The 13062-nt window shown below is 32.5% G+C and overlaps 1 long non-coding RNA gene across 1 annotated transcript; it reads right to left on the bottom strand.

Moving 5' to 3' along the window:
- Positions 1–5396: 5396 nt before the first annotated feature.
- Positions 5397–12000, bottom strand: LOC140885507 (uncharacterized). The gene is made up of 3 exons (XR_012150972.1): positions 11893–12000; positions 6368–6743; positions 5397–5463 (listed from the first exon to the last, which is right to left on the bottom strand). It is a non-coding gene; the product is annotated as an uncharacterized lncRNA (long non-coding RNA).
- Between the last annotated feature and the right edge of the window lie 1062 nt (positions 12001–13062).

Here is a 13062-nt window from a genome sequence, read left to right as displayed (position 1 = left end):
TCATCACTATCATCAATGACAAAATTTCTTTTCTTTTTGGTGGACTTTTTCGTTGGTGTTTTCTGCACTTTTGCGATTGTTGAGTCAGCCGATTCTCTGGATGGAAAGTTTGTGAGATATTCATGATTCAGAATTCTGAACTTGGGCTCTCAATCAAATTATAAGCTTGTGTATTTTATTTTTTATTTATAATGCAAACTCAACAAACTAAATTAGAAATATAATTTGAATTTGGATTACTTATTAGTTCCATTGGAATTTTTGTTTTTTTTATTAAAATATTTTTCTTATGTAATTTATTTATTAAAATATTTTCCCTTAAAAAATTTATTTATTGCTAAGTGAAGATACAAGTGATAAATTTATTGTTATTTTCTTGATTGTTATGTTATCACTTGTTTAGGGATATAAATTGAACAATTTCAAAATGTAGCATCAATATGTTGCAAAGAAAGGAAAGACATTGATCTCCTATTTCTTTAAAAAGATAGATAATCAAACTAGTGAAAACACTTCAATTTCTACCATATCTACAATGGACCATAAAGCTGGTGAAAATCTTCTAATTCCTAATGTCCAAATTCCTTCAATTTTCTCACCAAAAGACGACCATCAGTCATCCTCCATTTGTATTGAACGATATCCGAGAAAAATAAAACATATACGTGAATATAATGTTAATCTACAGGATGAGATAAGACACATTCATATATGAAGATGAGACCTTATCAACCAAATATGTTGGAGTATCCGGATACAAAATTTGGAAGTCAGAATCATCATTTTTTAACAATATAATGTCTTTATATATATATACTAGGTTATGAACACCTCAAATGTTGAGGTGTTTACCCAGGTTTGTGGATTAATAAATGACTATCTATCTACTATTTTGTTATGAGAATGTATATGCATGCAATGTATACAATCAAAAATGGTTATGCATAGATTTTATCGAATTGAACACATAGACACCATATTCTATTATATATATATGTTTACCAAATCTTGTAATACTAAATTAAATATATACTTACTTTTATAAAACATAAAAAAAAAATAGTGTGAAGGCAATGAACATTCTTTCACTACTTGCTGAGTTATAATGGTTGAGAGTAAATTCATCCGTGAGATAGCCGTGGTTAAAAAAAATTCATAGAAAACTGTAGAAAACATGAGAATATGGAGAGACCAAAGGCATAATAACTTATAGGGCTGGAAAAAACACAAAAAATCCCGACCCTTCCAGCTTCCCATCCCGAACCCGACCCGAAAATTTCCCGACCCAAAATTTCGGGATTTCTCCCGTCCCGATACTAATCGGGAGAGGGATCGGGTAAATAAATATCACCCGACGGGAATCCCGACCCGACCCGACAATATTAATAATATTATTTTTTATATTAATAATATTATTTTTAATTTTTTTTATTAGTCAAATTAGGGTTACCTTACCTCTTTCTTGTTTCCACTTTCCAATCTAAATCTCTCGCCGCCTTCAACTAATGGTTTCACGGTTGAAAATCTTTTTGGTTCCAGACTTTTAGGTAATCCATCTATTAAGCTTTTCTCTTTTCTTGCTTATTTAAATTTTAATGGGGTTGCAAATCGTACATTTATTCAATTGGGATTACGATTGATTCTCTTGTTTTCTTTTGAGTGATTCTGCAGCCTGTTTCGAGGTATATTCCTCAAGAATTACAACAATTCTTGCTTGAAGCGAAGCAAGTCATAGTTGAGGTACGCGATTATATATATATTTTGAATCGGTGTTTTTCAATTTTCATGGGTGAATTTTTTTTGGGGATTTTTGGTTATTCTTGTTTGTTTTTTGAAAGCCATGTGTTGAAAAAATTTTCCATTCTCCCGAGTCATTTAGGATTGAGATTATATTGCACTATACGGGTCTTTAATTTCTAGTTACACGCATCGACACAAACAATGCTTTCATGAATTTGCAAAATCTCTCTTTATAAGTTAAATGTACATTATAAATTGCGTGTAGATGAATTTTTTTTTTAATTGTCATCTAGTTGTACACTCACTGTTTTGACTATTTTGAGATTTAAATTTACATGTTTTGGGTATTTATCTATTAGACTACTATCTGTTAATTTTGTATTGACTGAAAGTGAAAGATGATATTGTTTGAAAACTATTTCTTTGATTACATAATACAATTATGGATATATTTTCGTTATATTCTTACATTTGAATTTATTGGAATTTATTTCTTTTTAAAGTTGTCAATTAACACATTACGGTGGATGCTTATGAATTTTTTAGGTTACAAAAATGGTGTATTTGGACTTTGGAGATCAAATTAATTAATTAGGCATTTTTAACCTTTATCATATATATATATATATATATATATATATATATAATCTAGTAATAATAGATAAATTTACAATTGTATTGAAAAAAATAATAGAAATACGAAGACTCATTGATATGTTGTATATGCTCGGTTCAAATTTATATATGCATGTTTGATTCACAAGAAAATTAGTTAAAGAGAAAACAAAATTACACCAATTTCTCGACTCTTTTCATGCAATCTAGTTATATGCCCATTCTCTGTGCTACTAAATACACTAAATTGTATTTATTCAATATGTTTTTTATTCAATATATGATTGTCTTGAAGTTTGAGCTATTTTTTTTTTGTTATTGTTATTCCGCATAATTATATGTCATTTGTTTTTGATGAAGTGAACATGGAGGCATCTAGCGGAAGCAGTAGTCTTCCTTCCACCACTCAACCTCAAACACAATCTTCATCCGAAATACCGACCATTCATGAAGAAGTAGTGGATGTTGGAGCCAAAAGGAAAAAAGTAGCGAATGTGTGGTCACACGCCAAAAAGATTGTGAGGAAAAATGACAAAAATAAGGTAATTTCTATTGTTGTTGTTTGCAATTATTGTAACACTGAAGTTCCTGCTCATAGCAAAACACATGGGAATAATGGTATTGATGGGCATGTGAAGAAATGCAAAAAAAATCCTCATAATGCGGTGAATTCAAGTTCTTCTCAACCGATCTTGGCACAGTTGTCCATGAATAATTCTTTGACACCTCACATCTTTAGCCAAAAAAAGAGGGTGGGGCCTCCTGTGAAAAAGGATTGGGAGAATGCACAAGTATTTGTTAAATTTCTCAAGAGGTTTTATGACACTACATTGCAACTTAGTGCTAGCAAGACAACTACATCAACCTTGATTTGGGAGGAAATAGTTTCGATGAGGACAATCATTGACGAGACAATGCTCGACTCTACGGATCTTTCATTGCAAGAAGTTTCTTATAAAATGGAGAGTAAGTTCAAGAAGTATTGGGGTGATCTTGAGAAGGTGAACAAACTTGTTTTCTTAGGTCATATTCTAGATCCTCGTTACAAACTCCAAATGATCGCTATCCACTTGGGAGATATGAGATTTGATGCTATTAAAATTCAATCATTTATCGATGGTTTAAAGAATTGTTTATTGGAGTTGTATCATGCATATAAAGGGAATTCATCTTTGGATACTTTTAATGGGATTGATGATGGTGACGTAGACAAAGAGTTGATGGAAATATATAGGAATGATCCGGTTAAACTGAACTTCCATATGAAAATGGCTCAAGTAAGAAAAGTTCAGAATCAAGTTGAAATAACCAATGAAGTGGACAAGTACTTGTCAGTTCCTTTTGTGAAATGGAGCTCAAGCTTTGATGTTTTGGAGTGGTGGAAAGGGAATACAATGACATTTTCAGTCTTTTCAAAGATTGCCAAGGATGTCTTTTCAATCCCTGCATCTACTGTTGCTAGTGAGAATGCTTTTAGCCTTGGGAGGAGGGTTGTGGATCCATTTAGGGCATCATTGCATCCTAAAATGGTGGAGGCACTTGTGTGTACTAGTGACTGGCTTAGAGGTGAAGAAATTAATTTATACAAGGAGCCGACGGAAGAAGAATTCAACTTTTATAAGGATTGTGAAGAAGTTGTCACAAGTAAGTTAATATATAATTTATTTAGTAATTTTTATGAATACTTTGAATTTTGTGTATCATTCTTTATGTATCAAAAGAAAAATTAATTTTTACAAAATGAGGATTTTTTTGACCAAAGTGCGTGTATTTATTTTAGTCATCGATGTTCATGGGAAAAAATGTGACTCAATAATTTGGAGTTGGGTAAGTTGGTGTCTGGTATATATTTATGTTTTTATGTAATTGTTAATATAATTATAGTTTTATGTAATGGTTGCATTTATAGCTACTCATAACACAGTCCTAGATAACTAAATATTTGTCGTTGTGTTTCTTTTTTTAATACTTTTCTGTTGCTATAAGTTTATGGGTCATTTGATTTCCTATTTGTTTTTTTTAGTTAAGATTTTGAGGAAGGATTTCTTATGGGGTTGCATTCTAGGAGTTAAGCCCCAACTCAAAAATAAGCTGATGTATTATTACAAAATAATCTAGCATGAAACTTGTCACTTTACCTATATATGACTTGTTTTTTAAGAGTGAAAATGTCGGGTTCAATTCTAAAAATTCAAAATCTAATGCAGATGTTTTTGATTGAAAGATGTAGTTTCAGATGCAAGTGTATATTTGTAAATTTTAATCTTGTTAAAGATTATGATTTATGATTACTTGATATTAATTTGTTCTTTGTAGGTACCCTCATGCACAAGAAAAAGTAATCCATCATCCTCAAATGCATGCTCAAATGGTTTCATGGTGGAAGAATAGCTCGTTGATGTAATGTACTAAGATATTTGTAATGTACCGAGATATTTTATTTCTAAAAAAGATATTATGTTTGGTTTATTTGTAATGTACTTAAGATGTTTTAGTTTTTAATGACTTTTTTTATTTATTTATAATGTACTAATAATTTGTTTGAGAGTCTTAAAAAATTATGAAAAATATTTATTCGGGATTTAGCTTCCCGACCCGACGGGATCCCGAATGTTCGGGATCCCGAACATACGGGTCCCGACATTTTTCGGGTGCGGGATCGGGATGAAAAAAATAATCCCAATTCTTATCGGGACGGGAATCGGGTAAGGGGGTTACGGGACGGGTCCCGACCCGATCCCACCCCTAATAACTTATGCCTAAAAAGTACGCAAGTGTTCTAAGGCATACAATTTTGAAGTAAACAAGAGAGAACACGAGATAAATAAACTTGGTGCATACATCAATTTTTCCAGTGTAAACAAATCAAGCACAAATCTAAGAATATAGATTATAGACGAAACAAAATGTAGATATAAGAACATAGGTGACATTGTGCAGGTCGTGGAAGCAAAAGAGAAAAACGAAAGAAAAACCCAAAAGAAAACATAATTACATGTCTTTCAGCCACCATCAAGTAATTCACACCAGATTTTTTTCTCCTGGACATAATCATTCACACCAGTTCTTTCCTCCTCGATATGCGCTTTATGATGTAAACATGTATACCTTAAGGGATTTTAACAGTAATAAATATAAATATATGATTATTGTCCTTTCCCCAATACGGGATAAAATGAAATTCATTGACGTAAATTTGATTTGAAGTCTCACGTAAATGAAAATATAGAGACCATAACTTGAATAGAATTTGGTATTCTTGTATTTAATTTTTACTGCTATTCTTATTTTAAAAATCTAGATATTAATATTGGATTTATATGTATAATAAGTACCTCTGTTTTGTTTTGTATTTCTCACATCTTTGTTGCTCTACTCTTCTTTGGACTCAAGGTTACTTTGGTAGTTGAACTAAGTTGTAGGTCATTTGGATCTCTTGGAAGACTTTTTTTCGGCTTTTGTGTTGCTTCTTTCAAATTCGGACATAGGCATATGTGGCCTCAGCAATATTTTGTGCGTCTATCAACATGAGCTTTTTCTTCAGAAGTGTGAGATGTTGATGACGATTCAGAGTGTGGAGACATGAGATTACTGTATTTCTTGTAAACGTTCTCCTCTTTCTTCATTTTTTGATGTTCGGATTTGAAAAGGACTGGTGCATCTTGGAATTTTCTATTGATCAGATCGTCAGTGTCGAACTATGTCCTGCGACAGATAATTAAATCCATTTAAACAAATATAAAAAGGAGGTTGGTGGTAATTAAAACTGGTATTCATTGAACATATACCTCTTCGTTTGTTTCAATGATGTTTTCGCTCAATATTCCTAATAGCATTTCTGACACCTAATGTTCTACATAAGGAAATAAATTTCCAATTCCATCACATAATTCTACCTGGAAACGAAACCTAGACAAATGTAACAAGTAATAACATGACATTGCTAGACTCTGTACAAAAACAATAGCATACGTTATGTTTATAGCTAGATTAAGTTTTGAGGCTAACTTACAATGCTTTCGGACTTGTGTAATCATTGTTGAAGTAGAAACAAGTGATTCATATCCATAAGCAACGGTAGAAGGTTTGGAACAACCTGGGCAAGCTAAAAGTACAATAAATGTCCTCGGTTTGTAATTTTAACTTTTCTTTAATCCATAATGATTTAACCTGTGCATTCAAACAAAGTTATAGTTATTTGTTAAATTCGTTGCTAAGTAAGATACAAGTACATGGATAGTAAGTAGTAACCGTTTCAGTCAAGCATAGGATTTGACTGATTTTTTTGAAAAGAATATTAGTGAGTTGGTCCATGGTATTGGATGCTTTTTCACACGGTTTCTTTCTGAGATACAATGGTTTCAACATATTCGTTGCTCGATTTAATCCTGGAAAAGGTTAAATCGTTAATAAGAGAACATATATCTTGTATTGTAAAGAGTAAAGACTCAACTGTTTGGAAATTTTACAGAATAAGTGACAACAAATTTCATGGTTATTTTTTAAACACAATACTTTATGAACTTAATTACAATTTTGAAAGAACGCTATAAAGTGCAAATGAACACTGATGTTGATTCATTGTAACAATTTTTATAACAAGGTTATTTCATATCATTTTGAAACTGAATGCAACTAAATATATTGAGTTGTAATATATGGAAAAAGGCGTTTGGAAATCGAATATTAGGACTACTGATATAAAGTACTAAAATGAGAATAAAAATTACATTTGAAAATATCATCAACACAACTAAACTACTGAAAGAATAATAACAAATACATTTAAATATCATTGTAAGACAGGGACTTACCTATTTTAATGCGTGTCTGCAGCTTGTAGAACCTCGTGATATACAAAATTTTTTGTGTAGGAAGTACTGTGAAGTAATGGAGTCGATGGTCTAATAAGAACTTTTATTTGATCAATATTTCTTGCTCTTGACAATGCAACATAAAGTTGAACATGTGTGAAAACAGGTTCTTTTAGATAAACCCCGACAAAATCTAAGGTTTGGCCTTGTGCTTTATTGATTATCATTGCATAACATAACCGTATCGAAAATTGTTTTCTTTTAAATGGAATTGATGAAAAATTATCATGTGGAGCTTCCAATGTAATACGAGGAATAAATACGGTTTTTTTTGCATGGACGCCAACTGAAATTTCAGCATAAATAACATTCGTACTGAAACCTTTGCAAAGAAGTCTTGTACCATTACAAAGTCCTTCGTTCGGATTAATATTTCTTAGCAATATGATTGGTGCATTTAATTTTAAAGTTAGTTTATGAGGAGGAAGTCCTTGAGGAGTTAAAGAGTAGAATAATTCTTCCTGGTCTGGTATGACACAAGTATTTGTGTTTTCGTCATAACTAAAATATGTAGTTTCTTCGCCAGAGAATCTGTTAATTAAAACTTCATTTATTTCATGGAAAAAATCATTTTTTGTAGTAAGTATGGCTCGATTAACAAATAGAGAGAAATCTAGATTGTTATCGTGAATATTTGAAAAACCCATGTCTATTAATGTATTCAAAGATGTCACATCATCTGTGAAAGGTACGTTTATTTGAGGAGGTATCTGAATTTCATCTTTCTCATTAGTAACTTCAATTCCGTTCCCAATTTTAAGCAAGTAGGAAGAAAAATGAGGATCAAGGGCTGCTCGCATATTTTTCTTGAGTTTTAGTTTATGAAATTTGTTCCATAAAGGAGACATGACAATTGAAGAATCTATAATATCGTCTTTTGTACCTTTTAGAATTACTGGCAAAGTTTGTCGAAAATCACCACCAAAAACAATGGTTTTACCACCAAAATAATATTTGAATTCATTATATCTCTCAACATTTCATCAAATTTTTCGATAATATAGCGTTTAGCCATGGTAGCTTCATCCCAAATAATTAATTTTGTTGATTTTATTAGATTAGCTAAAGTTCTTTGTTTACTAATGTTGCAAGGTTTAGAATCATTTTCATCAACATGAATTTTAAATCTTGAATGTGATGTGCGTCCTCCTGGAAGTAATGAAGCTGCTACTCCTGAAGTGGCTGTAGCAAGTGCTATATGTCCAGCTGAACGAATTGTAGCAAGAAGTGCTTTATATAAAAAAGTTTTCCCAGTACCACCAGGACCGTCAACGAAAAATATTCTTGGTAAGTTGTTGTTAACATGATATAAGATTTGATCGTAGGCAATTTTTTGTTCTTCATTCAGTTGTTGGGATGCTAAAAGATCTTCAGCCGAAATTATGATGTCTCGTTCAGTTTCTATTTCTTTAGTTAAGCAGTTCCCATAACTTATCATTGAGTTATTATTCACAAAAAAGTAGTCCTTCAATTTTTCCCATCGAATCGAGGTAAGAAGCAATAATTTTTAAGACTATATGTTCAATAACAGAGGGAGTTAAAGTTTTGTTATGTTCAAAATCTTGTGATAAAAAATTCTGGAATTTTAACCATAGTTGTTTGGGATTTTTGGGGTTACAGTAAACAAGGACTGTAGCAAATAATTGTCGTAGAGCAGCAGGCATTAAGTAAGCAGCAGCCTCTTCAATACACATTTCAGCGGTAATATCATCCTCCATTATTCCCAAGGTCTGTGCAGCTTCTCTATATGTAGTAAAATATTTCCCTTTGATTGTTCGTAAATCTCTAAAAGAAGTTGGTTTTCTAATGTGCATTAGCAATAACTTTAGATAAAACTTCTCACCATCTGATGAGTGGCAGTTGAAAATTCGACCTATTACTTCTTGTTTTTTACGTGGTTCCCATTCTTTTGAGTCATTGTGCCAAGTAAAATATTCAGGGAACTCAACATATAAGCAATTCATTTCTTTAGCATAATCGTTGTATTTATTCATGTAAAAAAATTGTGTCAACATTGTTTTTTTATTTGCAGGATTATTAGCAATGTTTGTCAATGACTGATTAGCAAAGAAATTTATAGTTTGTTCGTTTTCTAAGTGGATGGGTAAACAAATTACAGAAGGATGTATTTTGTTAAGATCAAATTTAAAAATTCTCCAAATTGCTTCAGGAGGTGAGATCCATCTAGCACTTTGAAAGTTTTTAATTTTATCAACAGTGAATTCTTTTTCATCTCCGACTAATGTGTACAAAATTTTGTCATGCCCCTTATAAATATATTTGTAAATATATTTTATAGCTTGAATGGTGGAACATATTTCAACATTAATATGACAATTAAATTTAGCAAGAAGATATTGATTATAAGGTACAACCCATCGATTGTCGAGTTTTGAGCCCCTAATAGTAATAACATTATTGTTATTTCTACGTTGATATATTGGGTATGAATTGACTCCATATTTAGTTTTATCTGAGAATTCTTTGGGGTAATTAAATTTACAAGATCCATTTTTCATACAAGGGCATGTTGGATTAAGGGAACCACAAGGGCCATGCATCATATGTTTAACTACAAGTGAGAATAAATGTGATTGAGTATGTGGATCAGGTAATTCTGCATATACAATTCTATCAAATGCTTTTGGGTGAAACATCTTTGATGCTGGGTTTAAAATAAGTAAAAAATGAGCATGTGGTAAACCTTTTTTTTTTGGCATTCTATTACGTAAGTATAAGCAATGACATGGTCGAAGATTTTCTTTTTTAGTAATTCATTTTTTAATACTTGGAGTTTTGAACGGAATATTCTTGCAATCAAATCTGGCCTGTTTTTTATTTCATCGGAAGGTAAACATAGATATTTTATTTCAGGTCAATTTGGATTTGAAGTTATTGTCAAAAAGATATCAGGTTTTCCATAATTTTGTACTAAAGCTATAACATCCATATATCTTTTACGCATATCTCGAGGTCCTCCAATAAATGATGGAGGTAATATTATACGTTTTCCAATTTCAACGCCCAATTGACATCCTTGTTTAATACTGTCTACCAAACCACTATATAATTCGTTTCGCATACGATTTTTCATATCTTTAGCAAGTGGAGTAGCTCTCTAGCCGGTACTGTATATTTCCGACGCCATGAGCAAGTGTTTTCACTTGAGTTTTAAATCATCTGTGTGCGCATATTTGTATTTATATCATTGCTTCGTATTGAGCGTTCTAGCTCACGCCCCTGTGTTTGGGTATTCGTTGTGTACCTTGTGGCGGGGCAGGTTTGAGGCTGGATGGTTCAGGCGGCTCCCAGCAGGATTGAGCTTTGGAGAGTCCAAGGTTGTAGAGGGTAGGGATTTATTTACCCTGAACCTTCGATTTGGTTGTATAACAGTATTTATACCCTTGTGATAGCATCGGTTGTATTCTGCCGATTGGATTTGTTGTATTTTAATTATCCTCACTTTACGCTTTACGCTTTTATTGCGTGCGCTTTTACTATAACTCTGATTAGGTAGTAGATCCGGGTTGGGTCACTACATTTATTGACAAAATTCTAATAATTTTTTCTACAAGAGGTTTTTTAAATTTTTAACTAACACACATTCGATTCAAGATCTCATGTTCAGTATCAAAAAAATATAGTTGTAGATTTTTTGGTTTTTCATTATTTGATGGTATTAATTGGTCTAAGAAATGATATAGCTGACCTTGTACACGAAATGTATAAATTCCAGCATTTCTTTTGGCTAAAGATTTGTCACAATGTACGCCAATTGATGTGAAAGCAAACATGTTATTGTAACTTCGAACACAATTATTAAATTCTTCAGCATCTTCACTATTTCCAACATACATATGAACTAAATCAGAAGGCATTTCTGTACATGGAATATTAATTTCCCCCGAGGAGTAGCAAAAATTAGGTGGTTCTAAATAAATACATTTTGCACTACAAAATTGACAGTTTGCTACATTTGGTAAAACATCTGGATTACTTGCCATATATTTTAATGGATCAACTTCTACAATTTCATTGTCAACCGTACTTAAAGTAGACATTTCTTTTTTTTTTTCCAGTATGCCGTATGTTTTTTTTCTAATCTACGGTTTTCCAAGCAAGTGTATTTTCTTTTATGACATTTTGTTTTCTTGGTAACTTGTGAGGTAGCTTCTTCTCTTCTTGACATCGTTTGATTTTGGTTTAGTGTATGGGCAATCTAAATACTCCAAAGTATAATGTTTTGTGAAATAACTAAAAAACTATCTTACCTGGAACTTAATTTAATTTTTCAAAAGCTGTTAAAGTAAGGTCGTAAGCAGATAAAACAGAAAGTCTATATATTCAGGTAGGGGCTAATTGCATTCACATCCCCTGTGAAAAGTCTAAAAGGCATAAAACACCCTGTGTAAAATTAATAGCATGTTAGACCCTATGTTTTAAAAAAATTAGCATAAAAATCCCCTATGAGAGGGTATAAATGTGTCTGAGTTTGTATAACATAGGGGTGAAATGTACTACATTTTAAAAAACTGAGGGATGCATTAGCCTATTAATATTTTTTAGGGGGTTTTATGCCTTTTAGACTTTTCACAGGGGGTGTAGATGCAATTAGCCCATTCAGGTAGTAGTAGTAAAATAATAACGTAGATCGAAACCAAACCTGACTGTAAAAGAAAGAACCTGGAAATAATCGCAAGCAGAAGGATATCACGACACAACGAACGATTAAAAGTTGGTCCTTTTGAATCCCAAAAAAACAGGTGACACTGCTCAGAACAATAAAAGGTAAATAAATTATTTGCAGTTTGAGAGGATGCAAAGTATGAGAAGAAAATATGAATGAAAAAAAACCTACTAACAGACCTTCTTAGCCGCTCCTTTTTATGCTTTTCCCCTTGCAATAGTACACCAAAGACCACAGTACCGCATGTTAAAAACCAAACAATAAATAAAAAGTCTATTTGTAGTGACCCTGCATGGAATCACCTACTAACTGGCAACTAATAGCATGCATTAAACTTAATACAGCAAAATACTTAATAGAGTAAAAACGTGCGGAAACTAAACCATAATTTACATATCAGCTTAGTAACATAATCCAGGCTTAAATCTGTAGTGATACAACCAAATCGAAACCTTAAACAGTAAACATTATACAACTATATCGAATCCTGCTGTATAATAAAATCCTCAAGGCTCCTGCTCCCTAATCCTGCCTTGAACTACCAGCTCCGTCCATCCTGCGACCTGCCCCATGGAATAGGGTGTCCAAGATAACAACTAGGACGTGAGCGCTAACGCACAGTACATAGACATGAGTAAACATATGTATATAATGCATGCAACATGATGACTGGTACAGGGTCATCTAAAAAATCATGCTCAGAACTGGCGCCACATGAGTGCTACCACCGCACGGATCAACCTCTGGGTGCAACCACACTCTTCTAGTACACCAGAGTAGACAGACATAAATGCCCCCGCCGTCGCGGTACTCTCAGTGACAGACTATCAAGTATAGAGCTGAGCGGCTCTATAGTTAGGTATAACAAGGTATAGGCTCAACGTGTATATGCACATGACATATGAGTATAGAAAACGATAAATCATATATCATGCCAAATAATAATGCCAAATAAATGCAACATATAAACATGTATACTCGCTGGCAATCTCAGTCAATGTGTACGTACCTCTAGGCTAGTTCAAGTAAAATAGGATCCTAGGTTCCAAGCCTATATTCAAAAGTTCACCGTATCACTACATAAATTCTATAAGCCTTAAATAAGCTAATAAGTACTCCCAAAGCTTAAACAGATTCCCGGACCAT

Source organism: Henckelia pumila, chromosome 2 (genome assembly GCF_033568475.1).
Source record: "Henckelia pumila isolate YLH828 chromosome 2, ASM3356847v2, whole genome shotgun sequence".
Lineage (NCBI taxonomy): Eukaryota > Viridiplantae > Streptophyta > Magnoliopsida > Lamiales > Gesneriaceae > Henckelia > Henckelia pumila.
This window is presented reverse-complemented; position numbering and strand designations above follow the sequence as displayed.